At 44.0% G+C, this 17,894-nt stretch overlaps 1 pseudogene; it reads left to right on the top strand.

Annotated features, from left to right (window-relative positions):
- The first annotated feature begins 10,433 nt into the window (after nucleotides 1–10,433).
- LOC143947702 (5S ribosomal RNA) lies at nucleotides 10,434–10,552 on the top strand (annotated as a pseudogene).
- The last annotated feature ends 7,342 nt before the right edge of the window (nucleotides 10,553–17,894 follow it).

The raw sequence follows: 17,894 nt of genomic DNA, 5'->3' as shown, positions 1-17,894 counted from the left end.
CCGGCTAGTTTATATAGGGAGGCTAATGTGTGCAAAAGACAGGCTAGTGTATACAAATAGGCTAGATTATAGAGAAGAACATCTTGGGTATGCAGAGAGAGAGGCTGGGTTACACAGAGAGGCTGGTGTATGCAGACTTGCTAGTGTATACAGACGGACTAGTGTATAGAGAGGCTTGGGTATACAGAGAGCTAATGTATAAAGAGCAGCTAGTGTATACAAAAGACATCCAAGGGTATAAAGAGAGACTCGTGTATGCAGAAGACCGGCTAGTTTATACAGAGAGGCTAAAGTGTACAAAACACAGGCTAGATTATACAGAAGAACGTCATGGGTATGCAGAGATGGAGGCTAGGGTATACAGAGAGAGAGAGACTGTGTTACACAGAGAGGCAGGAGTATTCAGACTTGCTAGTGTATACAGATGGACTAGTGTATACAGTAGACCGGCTAGTTTATACAGAGAGGCTAATGTGTACAAAAGACAGGCTAGTGTATACAGATAGGCTAGATTATACATAAGAAGGTCCTGGTTATGCAAGAGATGGAGGCTAGGGTATGCAGAGAGAGAGGCTTGGTTACACTGACTTGCTAATGTATACAGACGGACTAGTGTATACAGAGGACCGGCTAGTTTATATAGAGAGGCTAATGTGTACAAAAGACAGGCTAGTTTATACAGATAGGCTAGATTATACAAAAGAACGTCCTGGGTATGCAGAGATGGAGGCTAGGGTATACAGAGAGAGAGCGAGGCTGGGTTACACAGAGAGGCAGGAGTATGCAGACTTGCTAGGGTATACAGAGAGAGAGGCTAGAGTATGCATACTTGCTAGTGTATACAGGGGGACTAGTGTAATACAGAAGACCGGTTCGTTTATACAGAGAGGCAAATGTGTACAAAAGACAGGCTAGTGTATACAAATAGGCTAGATTATAGAGAAGAACGTCCTGGGTATGCAGAGATGGATGGCTAGTGTATACAGATAGGCTAGATTATACAGATAGGCTAGATTATACAGAAGAACGTCCTGGGTATGCAGAGATGAAGGCTAAGGTATACAGAGAGAGAGGCTAGAGTACGCATACTTGCTAGTGTATACAGATGGACTAGTGTATACAGAGGACCGGCTAGTTTATACAGAGAGGCTAATGTGTACAAAACACAGGCTAGTGTATACAAATAGGCTAGATTATAGAGAAGAACGTCCTGGGTATGCAGAGAGAGCAGTTGGGTTACAAAGAGAGGCTAGTGTATGCAGACTTGCTAGTGTATCCCGGTGGACTAGTGTATACAGAGAGGCTTGGGTATACAGAGAGCTAATGTATAAAGAGATGCTAGTGTATACCGACGGACTAGTGTATACAGAGAGGTTAATGTGTACAAAAGACAGGCTAGTTTATACAGATAGGCTAGATTATACAGAAGAACGTCCTTGGTATGCAGAGATGGAGGCTAGGGTATACAGAGAGAGAGAGCGAGGCTGGGTTACACAGAGAGGCAGGAGTATGCAGACTTGCTAGTGTATACAGATGGACTAGTGTATACAGTAGACCGGCTAGTTTACACAGAGAGGCTAATGTGTACAAAAGACAGGCTAGTGTATACAGATAGGCTAGATTATACAGAAGAAGGTCCTGGTTTATGCAAGAGATGGAGGCTAGGGTATGCAGAGAGAGAGGCTTGGTTACACAGACTTGCTAGTGTATACAGATGGACTAGTGTATACAGAGGACCGGCTAGTTTATACAGAGAGGCTAATGTGTACAAAAGACAGGCTAGTGTATACAGATAGGCTAGATTATACAGAAGAAAGTCCTGGGTATGCCGAGATGGATGGCTAGTGTATACAGATAGGCTAGATTATACAGATAGGCTAGATTATACAGAAGAACGTCCTGGGTATGCAGAGATGGAGGCTAAGTTATACAGAGAGAGAGGCTAGAGTACGCATACTTGCTAGTGTATACAGATGGACTAGTGTATACAGAGGACTGGCTAGTTTATACAGAGAGGCTAATGTGTACAAAAGACAGGCTAGTGTATACAAATAGGCTAGATTATAGAGAAGAACGTCCTGGGTAAGCAGAGATGGAGGCTGGGTTACACAGAGAGGCTAGTGTATGCAAGCTTGCTAGTGTATACAGACGGACTAGTGTATACAGTAGACCAGCTAGTTTATACAGGGAGGCTAATGTCTACAGAAGACCGGCTAGTGTATACACATAGGCTAGATTATAGAGAAGAACGTCCTGGGTATGCAAAGAGAGGCTAGTGTATGCAGACTTGCTAGTGTATACCGGTGGACTAGTGTATACAGAGAGGCTTGTGTATACAAAAGACAACCAAGAGTAGACAGTGAGGATCGTGTATACAGAGCTACAGAGAAGCCAATTTGTACAAAAGACAGGCTAGTGTATACAGATAGGCTAGATTATACAGAGGAAGGTCCTGGGTATGCAGAGATGTAGGCTAGGGAATCCAGAGAGAGACTGTGTTACACAGAGAGGCTAGAGTATGCAGAAGACCGGCTATTTTTTTTTTACAGATAGGCTTGTGTATACAGAAGACAGTCTGGGGAATTCAGTGAGGCTAGTGTATGCAGAGAGGCTGGGACACCGAGACTATTGTAAAAAGAAGGCAGGCTAGTGTATATAGATTACGGGCACCTGTATACAGAAGACAGAGAGGCTAGTCTATATTGAGTGGCTGGTGTACACAGAGAGATTAATGTATACAGAAAAGCTAGCGTGTAAAGAAGACAGGACTTTATTTTTTGCTAATGCAACTACTTTTGAAACATATAAAGTGCTTTTTTCATATTTTGGTGCTGTTAAAAAGTGGTGTGTTGTCAGTGGTGATATCAATGTGACAGTTAATGTGGAGAACTACAACTATTCAAAATAGAGCAAAAGAGTGCTAAGTTTATTTTGTTAAGTCATTGACTGATAGACGTTAAGTAATTGGCCGTTATTGGTTTGGCAGTACATGGTTTATTTTGATGTAAGATTGTTTTATTCTCTACTTATAGCCGAGTTTTAGACGACTTTATTATTAGCATTATTCGCATTATTCATATATATTATGCAGAGTGTAAGTATTGCAGTGAGACGATATTGCTTTTAAAAGATTTGTATTATTATATATAGCATTGTTAGCAGACCAATAGGACAATTTACATGGCTTAATATTGCAGAGCGTAATTTATCAGGAAAGAGATTCAAAGCGTTAGTTGCAGTAGCTTCATAAAACTGAGAAATCGTTGCATTACTCTAAATTTAAAATATGTTCCGGCAGCACTGAAAAGACGATATTAGATGAGTGATCTAAATGTTAATATGTTAATATGTGCTAAGGTAGAAAATAGATGGTTTAGTGTGAGCTGGTTTACCAGGATTTAGAGATAGTAATCTGTTTATACTAGTAATAAATATAGCAAAATAACTATAACGGGTTTAAGTGGAAATACACGAAATAACAGCAACAACGTGTGTAGGTTTTTATCAATCAAGTTCATTACGTGTCTTTAATCATGTAGTTAATATACCCCAATATTGGAGCACAAGGATGAGAAAGCATAATAACTAACAGAGGATGACATGGCAAAAAGACAAACTGCATTCGAAATGTGAATATGAATTAGAGTTGAAATGCCAATCGCCACGGCTACGTACAGCAAAGTGTGAGCTAAGCAGCTAAATATTCTGCAATAGCAGAGATTAAGTATTGCAGTCGAAATGAGATCAGAAGCGTTAGTTGCAGTAGCTCCAAAATGACTGAGAAATCATTTCATTACTCTAAATGTAAAAGTTATCCCGGTAGCACTGAGTGGACTGATATTAGATGAGTGATCGTTCTAGTACAAATTCAGTTTCCTATAGCAGAGAGATACCAGCTAAATGTGAGACGAGCAATTAAACTGTTCACGGTAGCATTGCATTACTCTTAATATGTGCAGCGTGTAAAGAAGCAATAAGATGGTTTTGTATTATCCTAAAATTAGCAGTATACGTAATAAAGGTGAGTAGGTAACCTGGATTTTGACATAGCAAACTCTATAATCTAATTTAGCAAAATTAGAAAAGATAATATTGAGACAGTATATACAGGTCGAGTTTAAGTGGAAATACACAATATATCTAGCTTACCTTTACATTGTTCAATAGAGCGTTGCAAAGAAATACCAAGGCAGAATGTCGGAATAGCAATTAGATGAGATGATTGCTGTAATCATGAAATATCAGCAACGCCTAGGTTTCTATCGGATGAGAAAGTATAATAACTGGCAAAGTATGACATGGCAAAGAGACAAATTGCATTAGAGATGTGAGATGGACATGAAATGTCAATCCCCATTGGTTACTTACATGTAAACGCGGCTACATACAGCAAAGTGTGAGCTAAGCAGCTAAAGGGTATTTAAGAGTAAATTGACGTAGCTTGAAAATTCCAACGTGTAAATCGTTCCATTAATTATGTTACGCACGAAGACGGCTTACACTGACTGTTTTCACTGGTCATCGGCATAATGTATCAGTAACCATGAACATTAATAGTGATAGACAGCTTACATTAGGATGTATGCATGATGTGAATGTAAAATGAATGTAAAATAGTTGCATTATGTGTTATTAATGTAATCAAACTGTATTGCTATGCCTTGCTACTGATTTGCAATCAAGTAAACCGTCCCACTGCTTTTCTCACATTTTGCCGCTGTTAAAAAATGTGTTGCAAGTGTTATGTGTTACAAATGGTTATCAGTGTGACAGTTAATGTGGAGAAGAAGTTATACACAAAATAGAGTCAGAAAAAGAATCCAATTGCATAGAGGTAGCGAGAGATGGTTGCATTAATCTTAATGTGCAGTGTGTAAAAGGTTTTAAAAAGATGGTTTTGTGTGACTTTTGCTTTAACGTAAAATTAGCTGTAGACATTATAACTTGTTACAATGATTTAGAGATAGTAATCTCTATAAAATAATAATAATAAGTATAGCAAAACAAATTAGGAAAATTTTGAGGCAGTATGTATAGGTCGAGATATAGTGAATACACAAAATGGATCAAGGGATAGTAGCAAAGTCAAGGGATAAATGCAAAGGTACTCTATTTAACAGTAAATTGACGTAGCTTGCAAATTCCAACGTGTAAATCGTTCTATTAATTTTGCTGCGCACGAAGACGGCTTACACTGACTGTTTTCCGTTTCCACTGGAAAGAGAATCCTATTGCATAGAGGTAGCGAGAGATGGTTGCATATGGCAGAAAGACGGCTTACACTGCTTTTCTCACATTTTGCTGCGGTAAAAAGAAATGTTTTGTCACTGTGTTTTAACTGTGACAGATAAGGTGGAGAAAAATAAGTAATACAGAAAATAGAGTCAAACAGTGGAAACGTTTATTTGTCATGACAGCTGATACTGGTTGAGCAATAAAACTGTTTTATTAAGATGTAAGACTAGTTTTATTCTCTACATATAGGCTTTTAACAGAGTTGTATAATATAGGCGACCAATAGGACATTTAAATGGCTTAATATTGTAGGGAGGAAGTATCGCTGTTCAAAAGTAAGAGATTGAAAGCTTAGCTTGAAAATGGCCGAGAAATAGTTGCGTTAGTCTAAATTTAAAGGATATGCCGGTACCAATGAGAAAGCTTATTGATTGACTAGTTGATCTTTGCATTACACAATCCTATTATTATTATTATTATTATTATTAAGATCATAGTGCAGAGAGATACTCAGTTAATGTCAGAGATACTCGGTCAATGTCAGAAAAGCAATAAAACTGTTTAAAACTCGTTAGAGAGCGATGGTTACATTACTCTTAGTATGTGCCGCATGTCTGGTAGCAAATGGATGGTTTTGTGAATATTTTGCATTAAGGTACAATTAGCGGTAGAAGTGAATAGATTTAAGCGGATTTTGAGATAGTACTCTCCATTTCTAATAAGAAATAAAGAAAAATAAGTCAGGATGGTGTGTCAGGACTGTCACATACTCACAGTCCCGGTACAAATATGCAAAATAGAGCAAAAGAATACATTGTTTATTTTGATGTATGATAGTTTTATTGCATGCTTGATGTGGATGATTAAAATCGTGTAGTGATCTATATTTAGCATAAGAATGAAAAGGCATAACATGGCAATGAGACAAACTCCATTAGAGATGTGAGCTAGATGAAATGATGAAATGTCTCTGTTTAGCCCAGATTGTCTTCTGTTATCACTTAGCCTACCCTCTAAATTCACTAGCCTCTCTATATACACCAGTATGTTTACACTAGCCGGTCTTCTGCATACAATAGCCTGTCTTCGATATACACTAGCCTATGTTCTGAATACACTAGCCCGTCTTCTGTCTTCTGTATGCCCTAGCCTGTCTTCTGTATACATTAGTCTCTCTGTATAAACTAGCATCTCTGTATACCTCAAACAGTCTTTCTTTATAGCCTGTCTAGCCTTTCTTCTGTACACACTAGCTTCTCTGTATACACTAACCAGGCTTCTGTATACAATAGCTTCACTCTATGCATTAGCCTCTCTGTATAATCTAGCCTCTCTATATACCCTCTCTCTATATATAGTGTTCTGCATCTCCGTAGTGGTAGCCTCTCCGTAGAAGCCAGCCTTTATTCTGTATTCACTAGCCTTTCTTCTGTATGCTGTAGTCTTTTATATATACTAGCTTCTCTGTACACCCTTGCATCTCTGTAATACACTAAACCCTCTGTATACCACAGCCTGTCTTCTGTATACACTAGACTGTAAACACTAGCTAGAATACACCAGCCTCATTGTTTACTCTAGCATCTCTGTATACTCAAGCCTATCTGCATACACGAGTCTGTATTCTGTATTCACTAGCCTGTATTCACTAGCCTTATATATACTAGCTTCTGGCTTCTCTGTACACCCTTGCATCTCTGTACACTAGACTCTCTGAATACACTAAACCCTCAGTATACCACAGCCTGTCTTCTGTATACATTAGACTGTAAAAACTAGCTAGAATACACCAGCCTGTCTTCTTTACCCAATAGACTCTCTGTATGGACTACCCAGTCTTCTGTATACACTGTCAGCTTTGATGTATACCCAAGCCTGTCTTCTGTATACACTAGTTTCTCTATATGCACTGTCCTTTCTGTATACTCTCGACTCTCTCTATACATTAACCTCTCTATATACACTAACATCTTTGTATATACGAGCCTCTCTTTAAATTAGCCTCTCTGTGTACCCCAGCCTCATTGTTTACTCTAGCATCTCTGTATACTCAAGCCTATCTGCATTCACTAGCCTGTATTCACTAGCCTTATATATACTAGCTTCCTGCTTCTCTGTACACCCTTGCATCTCTGTACACTAGACTCTCTGAATACACTAAACCCTCAGTATACCACAGCCTGTCTTCTGTATACATTAGACTGTAAAAACTAGCTAGAATACACCAGCCTGTCTTCTTTACCCAATAGACTCTCTGTATGCACTACCCAGTCTTCTGTATACACTGTCAGCTTTGATGTATACCCAAGCCTGTCTTCTGTATACACTAGTTTCTCTATATGCACTGTCCTTTCTGTATACTCTCGACTCTCTCTATACATTAACCTCTCTATATACACTAACATCTTTGTATATACTAGCCTCTCTTTAAATTAGCCTCTCTGTGTACCCCAGCCTCACTGTTTACTCTAGCATCTCTGTATACTCAAGCCTATCTACATACACGAGTCTTCTGTATTGTGTATTAACTAGCCTTTCTTCTGTATGCTGTAGTCTTCTATATATACCAGCTTCTCTGTACACCCTTGCATCTCTGTAAACACTGTGTAAACTAGCCAGTCTTATGTATACACTCGCCGACTGTATACACTAGACTCTCTGAATACACTAAACTCTCTGTATACCACAGCCTGTCTTCTGTATACACTAGACTGTAAAAACTAGCTAGAATACACCAGCCTGTCTTCTGTACCCACTAGACTCTCTGTATACACTACCCAGTCTTCTGTATAGAATGTCAGCTTTCATGTATACCCTTTCTGTATACACTAGCTTCTCTATATGCACTGTCCTTTCTGTATACACTCGACTCTCTCTATACACTAACCTCTCTATATACACTAACATCTTTGTATATACTAGCCTCTCTTTAAATTAGCCTCTCTGTGTACCCCAGCCTCACTGTTTACTCTAGCATCTCTGTATACTCAAGCCTATCTACATACACGAGTCTTCTGTATTGTGTATTAACTAGCCTTTCTTCTGTATGCTGTAGTCTTCTATATATACCAGCTTCTCTGTACACCCTTGCATCTCTGTAAACACTGTGTAAACTAGCCAGTCTTATGTATACACTCGCCGACTGTATACACTAGACTCTCTGAATACACTAAACTCTCTGTATACCACAGCCTGTCTTCTGTATACACTAGACTGTAAAAACTAGTTAGAATACACCAGCCTGTCTTCTGTACCCACTAGACTCTCTGTATACACTACCCAGTCTTCTGTATAGAATGTCAGCTTTCATGTATACCCTTTCTGTATACACTAGCTTCTCTATATGCACTGTCCTTTCTGTATACACTCGACTCTCTCTATACACTAACCTCTCTATATACACTAACATCTTTGTATTTGTCTTTAAACTAGCCTCTCTGTGTACCCCAGCCTCACTGTTTACTCTAGCATCTCTGTATACTCAAGCCTATCTACATACACGAAACCTGTATTCTGTATTCACTAGCCTTTCTTCTGTATGCTGTAGTCTTCTATATATACAAGCTTCTCTGTACACCCTAGCACTGTAACAGTACTAGGTTCCTGTATTACAGAAACAGAACACCAGCAATAAGGTGTATACTGTGCAGGAGGCACACAACACCGACTCTAACTTCTGCACTGCAGATGCATGTATTGCAGAAATTGAACACCAGTAATAAAGGGTAGCTTCAGGTGTGTACTGTGCAGGAGGCACATAACACCCACTGTAACAGTGCTAGGTTCCCAAGCAGTAAAGACACTGTCCCTGCCTATCGTCCTCTTTCCCTGACCACCGCAACACACTATACAAGGCCGCCATGCTGGCGACCTTATATAGTGTGGGGTGTGTACTAAACCCCCCTGAGCTATAATTGGCCACAGGAATCCTGCCTGTGGTGAATTGTGGCTCTCCTCACACAGGATGTCACATCTGTTCCTATTATATAGAACCTATTATGCTCCTCGTAAACTTTTTCAGTTTGGCCGAACGGCCGGACGCAAGTTTCCCCCGGTGCGGGAACATGGGGGGAGACATGATGCACATGTTTTGGAGATGCCCGAAGTTGATCCGCTACTGGACAGAGGTGACAGGAACCATTGATCGGGTGGTTGGAACCTCCACCAGGATGGAGGCGAAGTATTGTCTCCTGGGATTAGTTGAAGGAGTTGGAAACCCGGGAAGTAGCCAGATGGCAGTTCTGAGATGCCTATTTCAGGCAAGGAAACTGATTGCCCAACCCTGCTTAGCCTCCAATGTTGGCAATGACTTGGTTTTTTTCGCTTGTTTCCCAAGATGACCATGTTGGCGTTTGTCAAGATGGTTGAGAGTGCCCGAAGAGATCGCCTATGGCCCCATCACCTTGAAAGTGCCTGATCTTGTCTGATCTCGGAGGCTAAGCATTGTCGGGCCTGATTAGTAACTGGATGGGAGACCAACTGGGAATACCAGGTGCCGTAGCATTCTTTTTATGTTGTTGGCGTTGACATGTTTTTTTTTTCCGCTTGTTTCCCAAGGTGATCATCTTGGCATTTGTCAAGAGGGCTGAGAGAGCCCAAAGAAATCTCCTACGGCCACATCCCCCTGAAAGCGCCCGATCTCATCTGATCTCAGAGGCTAAGCAGGGTCCGGCCTGGATAGTACCTAATTAAAGGTGCCGTAGGAATCTTTTTATATTGTTGGCTTTGACCTGTTTTTCTTTCGCTTGTTTCCCAAGTTGACCATTTTAGCATCAGTCAAGAGTTTTGAGTATGTCCCAAAGCGTTCGCCTGAGGTCACATCACCCTGAAAGCACCCGATCTCAGAGGCTAAGCAGGGTCTGGGTCAGATGGGAGACCGCCAGGGTCTATGTTGTTGGCGTTGACCTTTTTTTTTTCACTTGTTTCCCAAGATAACCATCTTGGTATTTGTCAAGAGGGTTGAGAGTGTCTAAATAGAACACCTATGGCCACATCACCCTGAAAGTGCACAATCTCATCTGATCTCGGAGGCCTAGCAGTGTACGGCCTGGTTAATACCTGTATGGGAGACCATCTGTGAATACCAGGTGCCGTAGGCTTCTTTTTATGTTGTTGGCGTTTACCTGTTTATTTTCGCTTGTTTCCCAAGGTGACCATCTTGGTGTTTAACAAGAGGGTTGAGAGTGCCCAACGAGCTCACCTACGGCCCCATCACCCTGAAAGCGCCCAATCTCATCTGATCTCAGAGGCTAAACAGTGTCGGGCCTGGTTAGTACCTGGATGGGAGACCGCCTGGAAATACCAGGTGCCATAGACTTCTTTTTTTGTTGTTGGCTTTGAACTGTTTTTTTCGCTTGTTTCTCAAGGCGACCATCTTGGCGTTTGTCAAGAGGGTTGGCCGTGTCTTGAAGAGAACGCTTACGGCCACATCACACTGAAAGCACCCGATCTCGTCTGATTTCAGAGGCTTAGCAGCATCAGGCCTGGTTAGTACCTGGATGGGAGACTGCCTGGGAAGACCAGGTGACATAGAAGGATCTGGTCTGGTTAGTGTCTTGATTGGGAGATCGCCTGGGAATACCGGATGCCGTAGGATTCTTTTTATGTTGTTGGCTTTGACCTGTTTTTTTTCCCTTGTTTCCCAAGGTGACCATCTTGGAATTTGTCAAGAGGGTTGAGAGTGCACAAAGAAATTGCCTACGGGCACAACACCCTGAAAGCGCCCAATCTCGTTTGGTCTCAGAGGCTAAGCAGGGTTGGGCCTGGTTTGTACCTGGATGGGAGACCGCCTGGGTTTTCTAAATGCTGCAGGCTTCTTTTTATGTTGTTGGCGTTGACTTGTTTTTTTTGTTTGTTTCCCAAGGTGACCATCTTGGCGTTTGTCAAGAGGGTTGAGCGTGCATTTGATCTCAGAGGCTAAGCAGGGTTGGGACCTGGTTAGTACCGGGATGGGAGACCGCCTGGGATTTCTCGATGCCATAGGCTTTTTTTTAAGTTGTTGGCATTGACTTATTTTTTTTTTTTGTTTTATTCTTTTATTAAGTATAAGTAGAACAATATAAATATAACAGTCAACCATACAGCATGACCCAGGGTCACAATTACATGCTAACAAAAAATAGGCAGCCAAATAACTCTTTGTTCTCAGAGGGGAGTCCTACAGTTTCATGCAGAAAATAGAGAAACCCCACCTCCGACATGTAGTACAGTATAACTAGTGCAGCTCCGTTCGGACAAATGTAATCATGGAGAACAACTGGGACCACAGTGAGCCAGCTTATCATGACCTACGTGAACCAGAGCAAAATATGAGCCGGTCATGTCCAGAACCCTGGGGTTCTTCTGGGTCCCGAAGGCTAGTAAGGAGACAAGGCATAGTCAAAAGGGAGGACGGGGGAAGAAGAGAGTGCAAAGACGGAGAGAGAGGAGGTGGGGGGATGGCGACGGGGAAAAAAAGAAAAATAAAGACAAAAAGGAGGGGGGGAATGCCACCCAGGGCAGACATGGCCTACGTAGGTAAACGTTAGATGTTCAGTCGTTTTCTGGGATGGAGGCACTGCTCACCTCCCGAATGTAGTCTCGAGTACCAGTAAAATACGTCCAGGGCCTCCATGTAACACTAAATGCCTCTTCAGTGTTGTGAAGGGTGGCGGTCAATTCTTCCATCCGGAGAATATGATTGACTTTGGAATACCACAGCACCTTGGATGGGGGCTGAGGCTGCCTCCACAGTGCGGGAATGCAGTCCCGGGCGGCATTCAGGAGTTGCATCGTGAGGGTTTTTTTGTATTTTCGAACAGGCTGTTCGGTCAAGTGTAGAAGGCACGCTACTGGGAAGCCAAAAGTTCCTCAAGGTCGGGCATGCCCAGAAAAGGTGTCCCATGGTCCCCATATCTGAATTTCACCTCCAACAAACATCCGGAATCGATCTATCCATTTTATTCAGAAGGTATGGGACTCTATACCAGCGTGAGACTATCTTGTATCTTGATATTGGTTTGCGATGGAAGCTTTATGTACTAAGGTCAGGATCTTCCCTATCTGTTGTGGGGTAAATGTGATGCCTAAGTCCCTCTCCCATTTGTGGATAAATGGTGGGGGTCGACTCCTCCTCCTGACTACTCAATAGGTTGTACATTAGGGAGAGGGTGTGTCGCACAGGTTCCCTTTTGTGACAGATGGATTTATAGGGTGTCAGGTCTCTAGGAGTGTAGGGGGCCCTTTGTATGGCCAGAAGAAAGTGACGAAGTTGATAAGCACTAAACAAGTCAAGCGGAGGGTCAGAAAGCTCGGCGACAGTTTACGTGGTCGGGAGCCCTCCTGTGGGCCACACCTCTCCCAGACGCTGTTTCCCCACCACTGTCAACTGTCGCAGTTTCTTGTTGGTAAATCCCGATGGGAAGTCTGGATTACCTATAACCGGAGTCAGTGGTGATGGCAGGGGAGCAATGTGTGTGCAGCGGAACAACCTCCGCACAACAGCCAACGTAGCTCCCACTACGGGGTGACCTCTGAGGTCTTTTGGTAGGGAGGACAGGAGCCACGGGGAGGTCAATAGGGGAATGGATCCATCCTCAATCTCCATCTCCACCCACTGCTTGTGTGGGCCATTACAATGCCAATCAACGACTCTCGCTAGCAGAGTCACTCTGTAGTATTGTCTGAGATCTGGGAGACCCAGACCCCCCTTGTCCTTTGGTCTGGCAAACAATTGCAAACGGGCTCTGGGTGGTTTGCGCGCCCAAATAAAGTCCCGGAGCAGCACCTGCAGTTGTCTGAAAAAAATTGGGGGTAACCGGATCGGTAATGTCTGGAACATGTATAAGATCCGAGGGAGGGCCATCATTTTGAATGCATTACAGCGCCCGAACCTGGTCAGTGTTAAAGCATGCCAGTTTCCCAAATCAGATTTCAGTCTATCCAGGAGAGGGACAAAATCAAGCAGGTACAATTGCGCTAAATCCGCTGCGATGTCAACGCCCAGTTAACGTATAGATTTTTCAGCCCAGTAGAATGGAAAGAGGAGCGGAGCCTCTTGGCCTCACCATCCGGGACCGATATATTCAATACAGCCGACTTGGCGCATTTGTTTTTATAGTTTGATAGGCTGCCGTGTCGCTGTAGAGACGCAAGTATTTTGGGAAGCAAAATGTGTGGATTGGAGACGGAAAAAATTAGATCGTCAGCGTACGCCGCAATTTTGTGGTGTGCCGAGGGTTTGGATATGCCAGTAATATTCGGGTCATTCCGAACGTGACACATAAGTGGTTCCAGTGTCAGAATTAAAATTAGGGGAGACAGAGGGCACCCCTGCCTCGTCCCATTAGTGATGGGGAAAGAGTCCGAGCACCCCTCGGTCACCCGTACCGCTGCCGACGGCGTGGAGTAAAGCGACATTACCCAACTCATCATGTTGGGGCCAAGGCCTATATGTTCCAGAGTGGCCTGCATAAAGTGCCAGGCCACCCTGTCAAAGGCCTTCTCCGCGTCCGTTGACAACATAAGCAAGGGCCTTCCCTGTACATGCGCCGCATGGATTAAATTGAGGACTCGGGCCGTATTGTCTCTAGCTTCCGACTTATTTTTATTTTTTTTTGAAAACTGACATTTTATTGAAATTTCAAGGGAAACAAAGGAATCAAAGAAGGAACAATAAGGCACAAATAATAAAAACAAACGGTCACAGACCACAGCAAGCAAAGGCATAGAGTACAGCATTGCATCAACTCAAGCAGTACATTACAATGACACTCCGTTACCTGGAGAGTTAGATTCCTGCAGCCTGCTACTGGTCAATTAAACAAACCTTTCAAAGACTAAAAAAAGAGGGGAAAAAGAAGGGAACTTAAGGAGAAAGAAGAAAAATAGGAAAGGTGAACAAAAACACGAAGAGTCGTGCGAACAGCCCTAGAATGGGAGAGAAATGGTGCAGATTAGAAAAAGAACAAGAAAGAAAAGAAAAGGGAAGCAAAAGAAAGGAGACTAAAGTAAAGTAAAGGACGCCCCCTCCGACCCCACGCCCCCCCCCCCTCTACACACAAAAGGCGGGTGCCTCCATCCTATCCCAAAGTCCCCATACCTTGTTATGTTTGTCAAGCGTATTATTTAGAGAAGCTGTAAGATATTCCATACGCCTGACGTCCCTAATTCTAGTGTGTAACTCAACTAGTGAAGGGATCTCCCGTTTCTTCCATTTTAGGGCAATTAGGCAGCGCCCAGCCGTCAACACATGGGCTAATAGGGACTGGGAGGATCGGGAGAATGTGGCAGGAGGGAGGCCCAGGAGAAACAGCTTGGGGTCTAACGGCACTTGTGCCTCAAAAATTGTACATAATAAGGCCCTAACCATTTCCCAATAGGGGACAACTCGTGGACATGTCCAATAAATATGGAACAGTGTCCCAACTGCACTACGGCAGCGCCAACAGCGGGAGTCCGCGGAGGGGTAAATAGAATGGAGCAGGGACGGAGTTTGATACCAATGCAGCATAACCTTGTATTGATTTTCCTTATATAAAGTGCAAACAGAGCTTTTGGCTGCACGTGACCAGACCCGCTGCCAGGTCTCCAAAGGCACGGCCTCCCCCAAGTCCCTGTCCCATTTATCCATATACGCGTGCCGCGGTCCCGTCATAGAGGAATCCGCTATTAGAATTTGGTAGGTACGTGAGATCATACCCTTCGGAGACGAGCCCTCCAAGCATATCTTCTCAAACTCAGTTAAAGGGGAGAATTGTAGGGTTGTTGTAAAAGATTGTGCAAAATGGCGGATCTGCAGGTAGCTATAGAATGCTTGTTTAGGTAAATCATATAAATCCTGTAATTCCTGGAAAGATCTAAGTAACTTAGTCCTAGTGTCCACCAGCTGACCAAAACGAAAGAGACCTCTACTAAACCAGGGTTGGGACATTCGAGATGTCAGACTATCCGGAACAGCGGGAGTAAACAAAAAAGAGGTGGCCAGGGAGGCTGGGGAGGACAGTGGATACACTTTTTTGGAGCGGAGCCATAAAGTGCGAACCAGCGCTATTGGTCCCAGTAATTGATATTTACTAAGGCTAATGTCCGTGCTCCACAACATGGAGTTAGGATGTGTAGGGGCCAACCACAACTTCTCAATTTGGGACCAGCGGTTATAGGCGTGTAGAGTACTCCACGAAGCTATTGGTCTAAGTTGGGCCGCTAAATAATATTTGGTTATATTGGGGAAGGCTAAACCCCCCTGATAGCGTGGGGCAAATAGTACAGACCGTGCCAGCCGGTGTCTTCCATAGTTCCAAAAGAACCGTAGAAGGTCACCCTGGAGCGACCTAAGGTGCGCCGGAGGGATAGGGATGGGTAGAGTCTCGTAGAGGTAGAGAAGTCTAGGGAGGATGTTCATCTTAATGGTCGCTAACCTGCCAAAGAGGGACAGTTTTAGTAATTTCCATTTGGCCAGGGATGTCCTAATGTCCCTAAAAAGTTGGGGGAAATTAGCTTTATATAGAGTCTCATAGGACGGAGTAAGATGTACCCCCAGATATTTCAGAGAGGATGTCTTCCAAGCGTAGCGAAAGGAGTGGGATAGGGTGGACAAAGTCCTCGGGGCCATATTAAGGGGAAGGGCTTCCGTCTTTGAATTATTAATTTTGTAGCCCGAGAGAAGGCTGTAGGCGTCCAATTCTTTATGGAGATTCGGCAGGGAAACATGTGGCTGAGTCAAGGATAGGAGGACATCATCCGCAAACAGGGACACTTTAAAGTCCCTTGTCCGGACCGGGATGCCATGAATGCTCGGGTTTAGCCTTATACGGGCAGCAAGGGGTTCGATGCACAGGGCATACAAAAGAGGGGATAGAGGGCATCCCTGCCGAGTTCCATTAGTAATAGGCAGCGCAGGAGAGAGGGCAAACTGGGTCCTAACCTGTGTCCGCGGGGACGAGTAGAGGTGAGAGATAGCCTGTAGACATAGACATAGAGTAAGAATATAAAAGAATATAAAAGAGCCGAGCGCAGCGAGGCCGAGCCCGAAGCGTGGCGAGCAAAGCTCGCCTACGAGGGACCCTCTAATATTCACAACCCTATGTCCGCTTGAATGGTGGGGCTACCACCTCCACTCACCGCGCAGGCGCCGTTCAGCTTCGGAGATTTTCCGAAGCTTCGTCTGCTCCGTACTGCGTATGCGCAGTACGGCGCGGACACTATATCATGGCCGGACAGTATATGGCAGAACACCGGCACCAGTCAACCACCTGTGTCATGTGCGTCGCTGTGTAATATAGAGCAGGGTCCGGGAAGCCAATACCTCCCCGCAATTTCGGTCGCAATAGCATTGCCCTACCAATACGCATATGTTTTCCGCGCCAGAGGAACTTGATAAAGATTGAGCGAACCGCATGAAAGAAAGTCTGGGGTATTTTGATAGGTAAGGCTTGTAGTAGATACAGAAGTCGTGGCATCGCGTTCATCTTCAACACATTACAGCGTCCGAACCATGACAGACCTAGTGGGTCCCATCTTTTAAGGTCCGCTGTAAGCCCATAGGCTTCTTTTTATGTTGTTGGCTTTGACCTATTTTTTTTGCTTGTTTCTCAAGGCGACCATCTTGGCGTTTGTCAAGAGGGTTGGGCGTGTCTTGAAGAGAACGCTTACGGCCACATCAACCTGAAAGCACCCGATGTCGTCTGATTTCAGAGGCTAAGCAGCATCAGGCCTGGTTAGTACCTGGATGGGAGACTCCCTGGGAAGACCAGGTGCCATAGAAGGATCTGGTCTGGTCTGGTTAGTCTCTTTTTTTTTTTTTTATTCTTTATTTACGAATTGCAGGTAATACAGAGACAAACTGTAAAAGACATAGATCCCTCAGTTTTCCAGGTTAACAAAAATACATAGTTAATACTTCGTGGGGGACCGGGGGAAACCTAACAACTTATGTCAGCAGCAGCCCCAGCCGTGGCTAGGCCACCACATTATCCCACTCTAATGATCTGGCACCCCAGTGTCTACTTATAAACCAGGGCAGTCCGCTGGGCGATCCCCCTCAAGGCCCAGACTGAGGGGCCTCTAACATCGGTCACCTTCATTCTATTGGTCAAAGAGCTCAGCCGGGACCACCCCGAGGGCCGCCAAACCCCTGGCTGGGAAATCGAGGGAACAAGACGAAAAGATCCTTGCAATCACCATGTATTTTAATTATACTTGGGAGTTAGGGGGTAGGGAAAGAGGGGGGAGCAAATGGGCAGGAGAAGGGGATGGGGGTAGAAAGAATGAAAGTTATAGGGGGCTAACAGTGCTACGAGGCAGACGGGGGAGAGAGTGAACCAGGGTGGTATACGAGAAGGGAGAGAAAGAAAGAGGACTCCGATGGGTTCCCACGGCTGGACCCTTCCCTCTATACACGTGCCAGAGCCTACAGATAGGATTTGTATGCGTCGGAAAACCTGAACAGGCTCCAAGACAACCAACGAGCAGTGTGCTCTTCCTGCCTGTCGCTTAACGCTGATGTGAGCTGTTCCATCCGGTAGATGTCGCAAACTCTTGCAAACCAGTGAGACACCAGTGGAGCGGCCTGCTGTTTCCACATGCTAGGTATACATGCCCTGGCCCCACTCAGAAGATGTTTTAAGAGAGATTTATGGTACTTCTTGCTCGAGAGTGGGGTCAGATTGAGGAAGATCGCA

Source organism: Lithobates pipiens, unplaced genomic scaffold (assembly GCF_037356315.1).
Source record: "Lithobates pipiens isolate NorthernLeopardFrog02 unplaced genomic scaffold, aLitPip1_a1.2 Scaffold_10, whole genome shotgun sequence".
NCBI lineage: Eukaryota > Metazoa > Chordata > Amphibia > Anura > Ranidae > Lithobates > Lithobates pipiens.
Note: the sequence above shows the minus strand (reverse complement) of the source record. Positions and strands in the feature narration are given on the sequence as shown.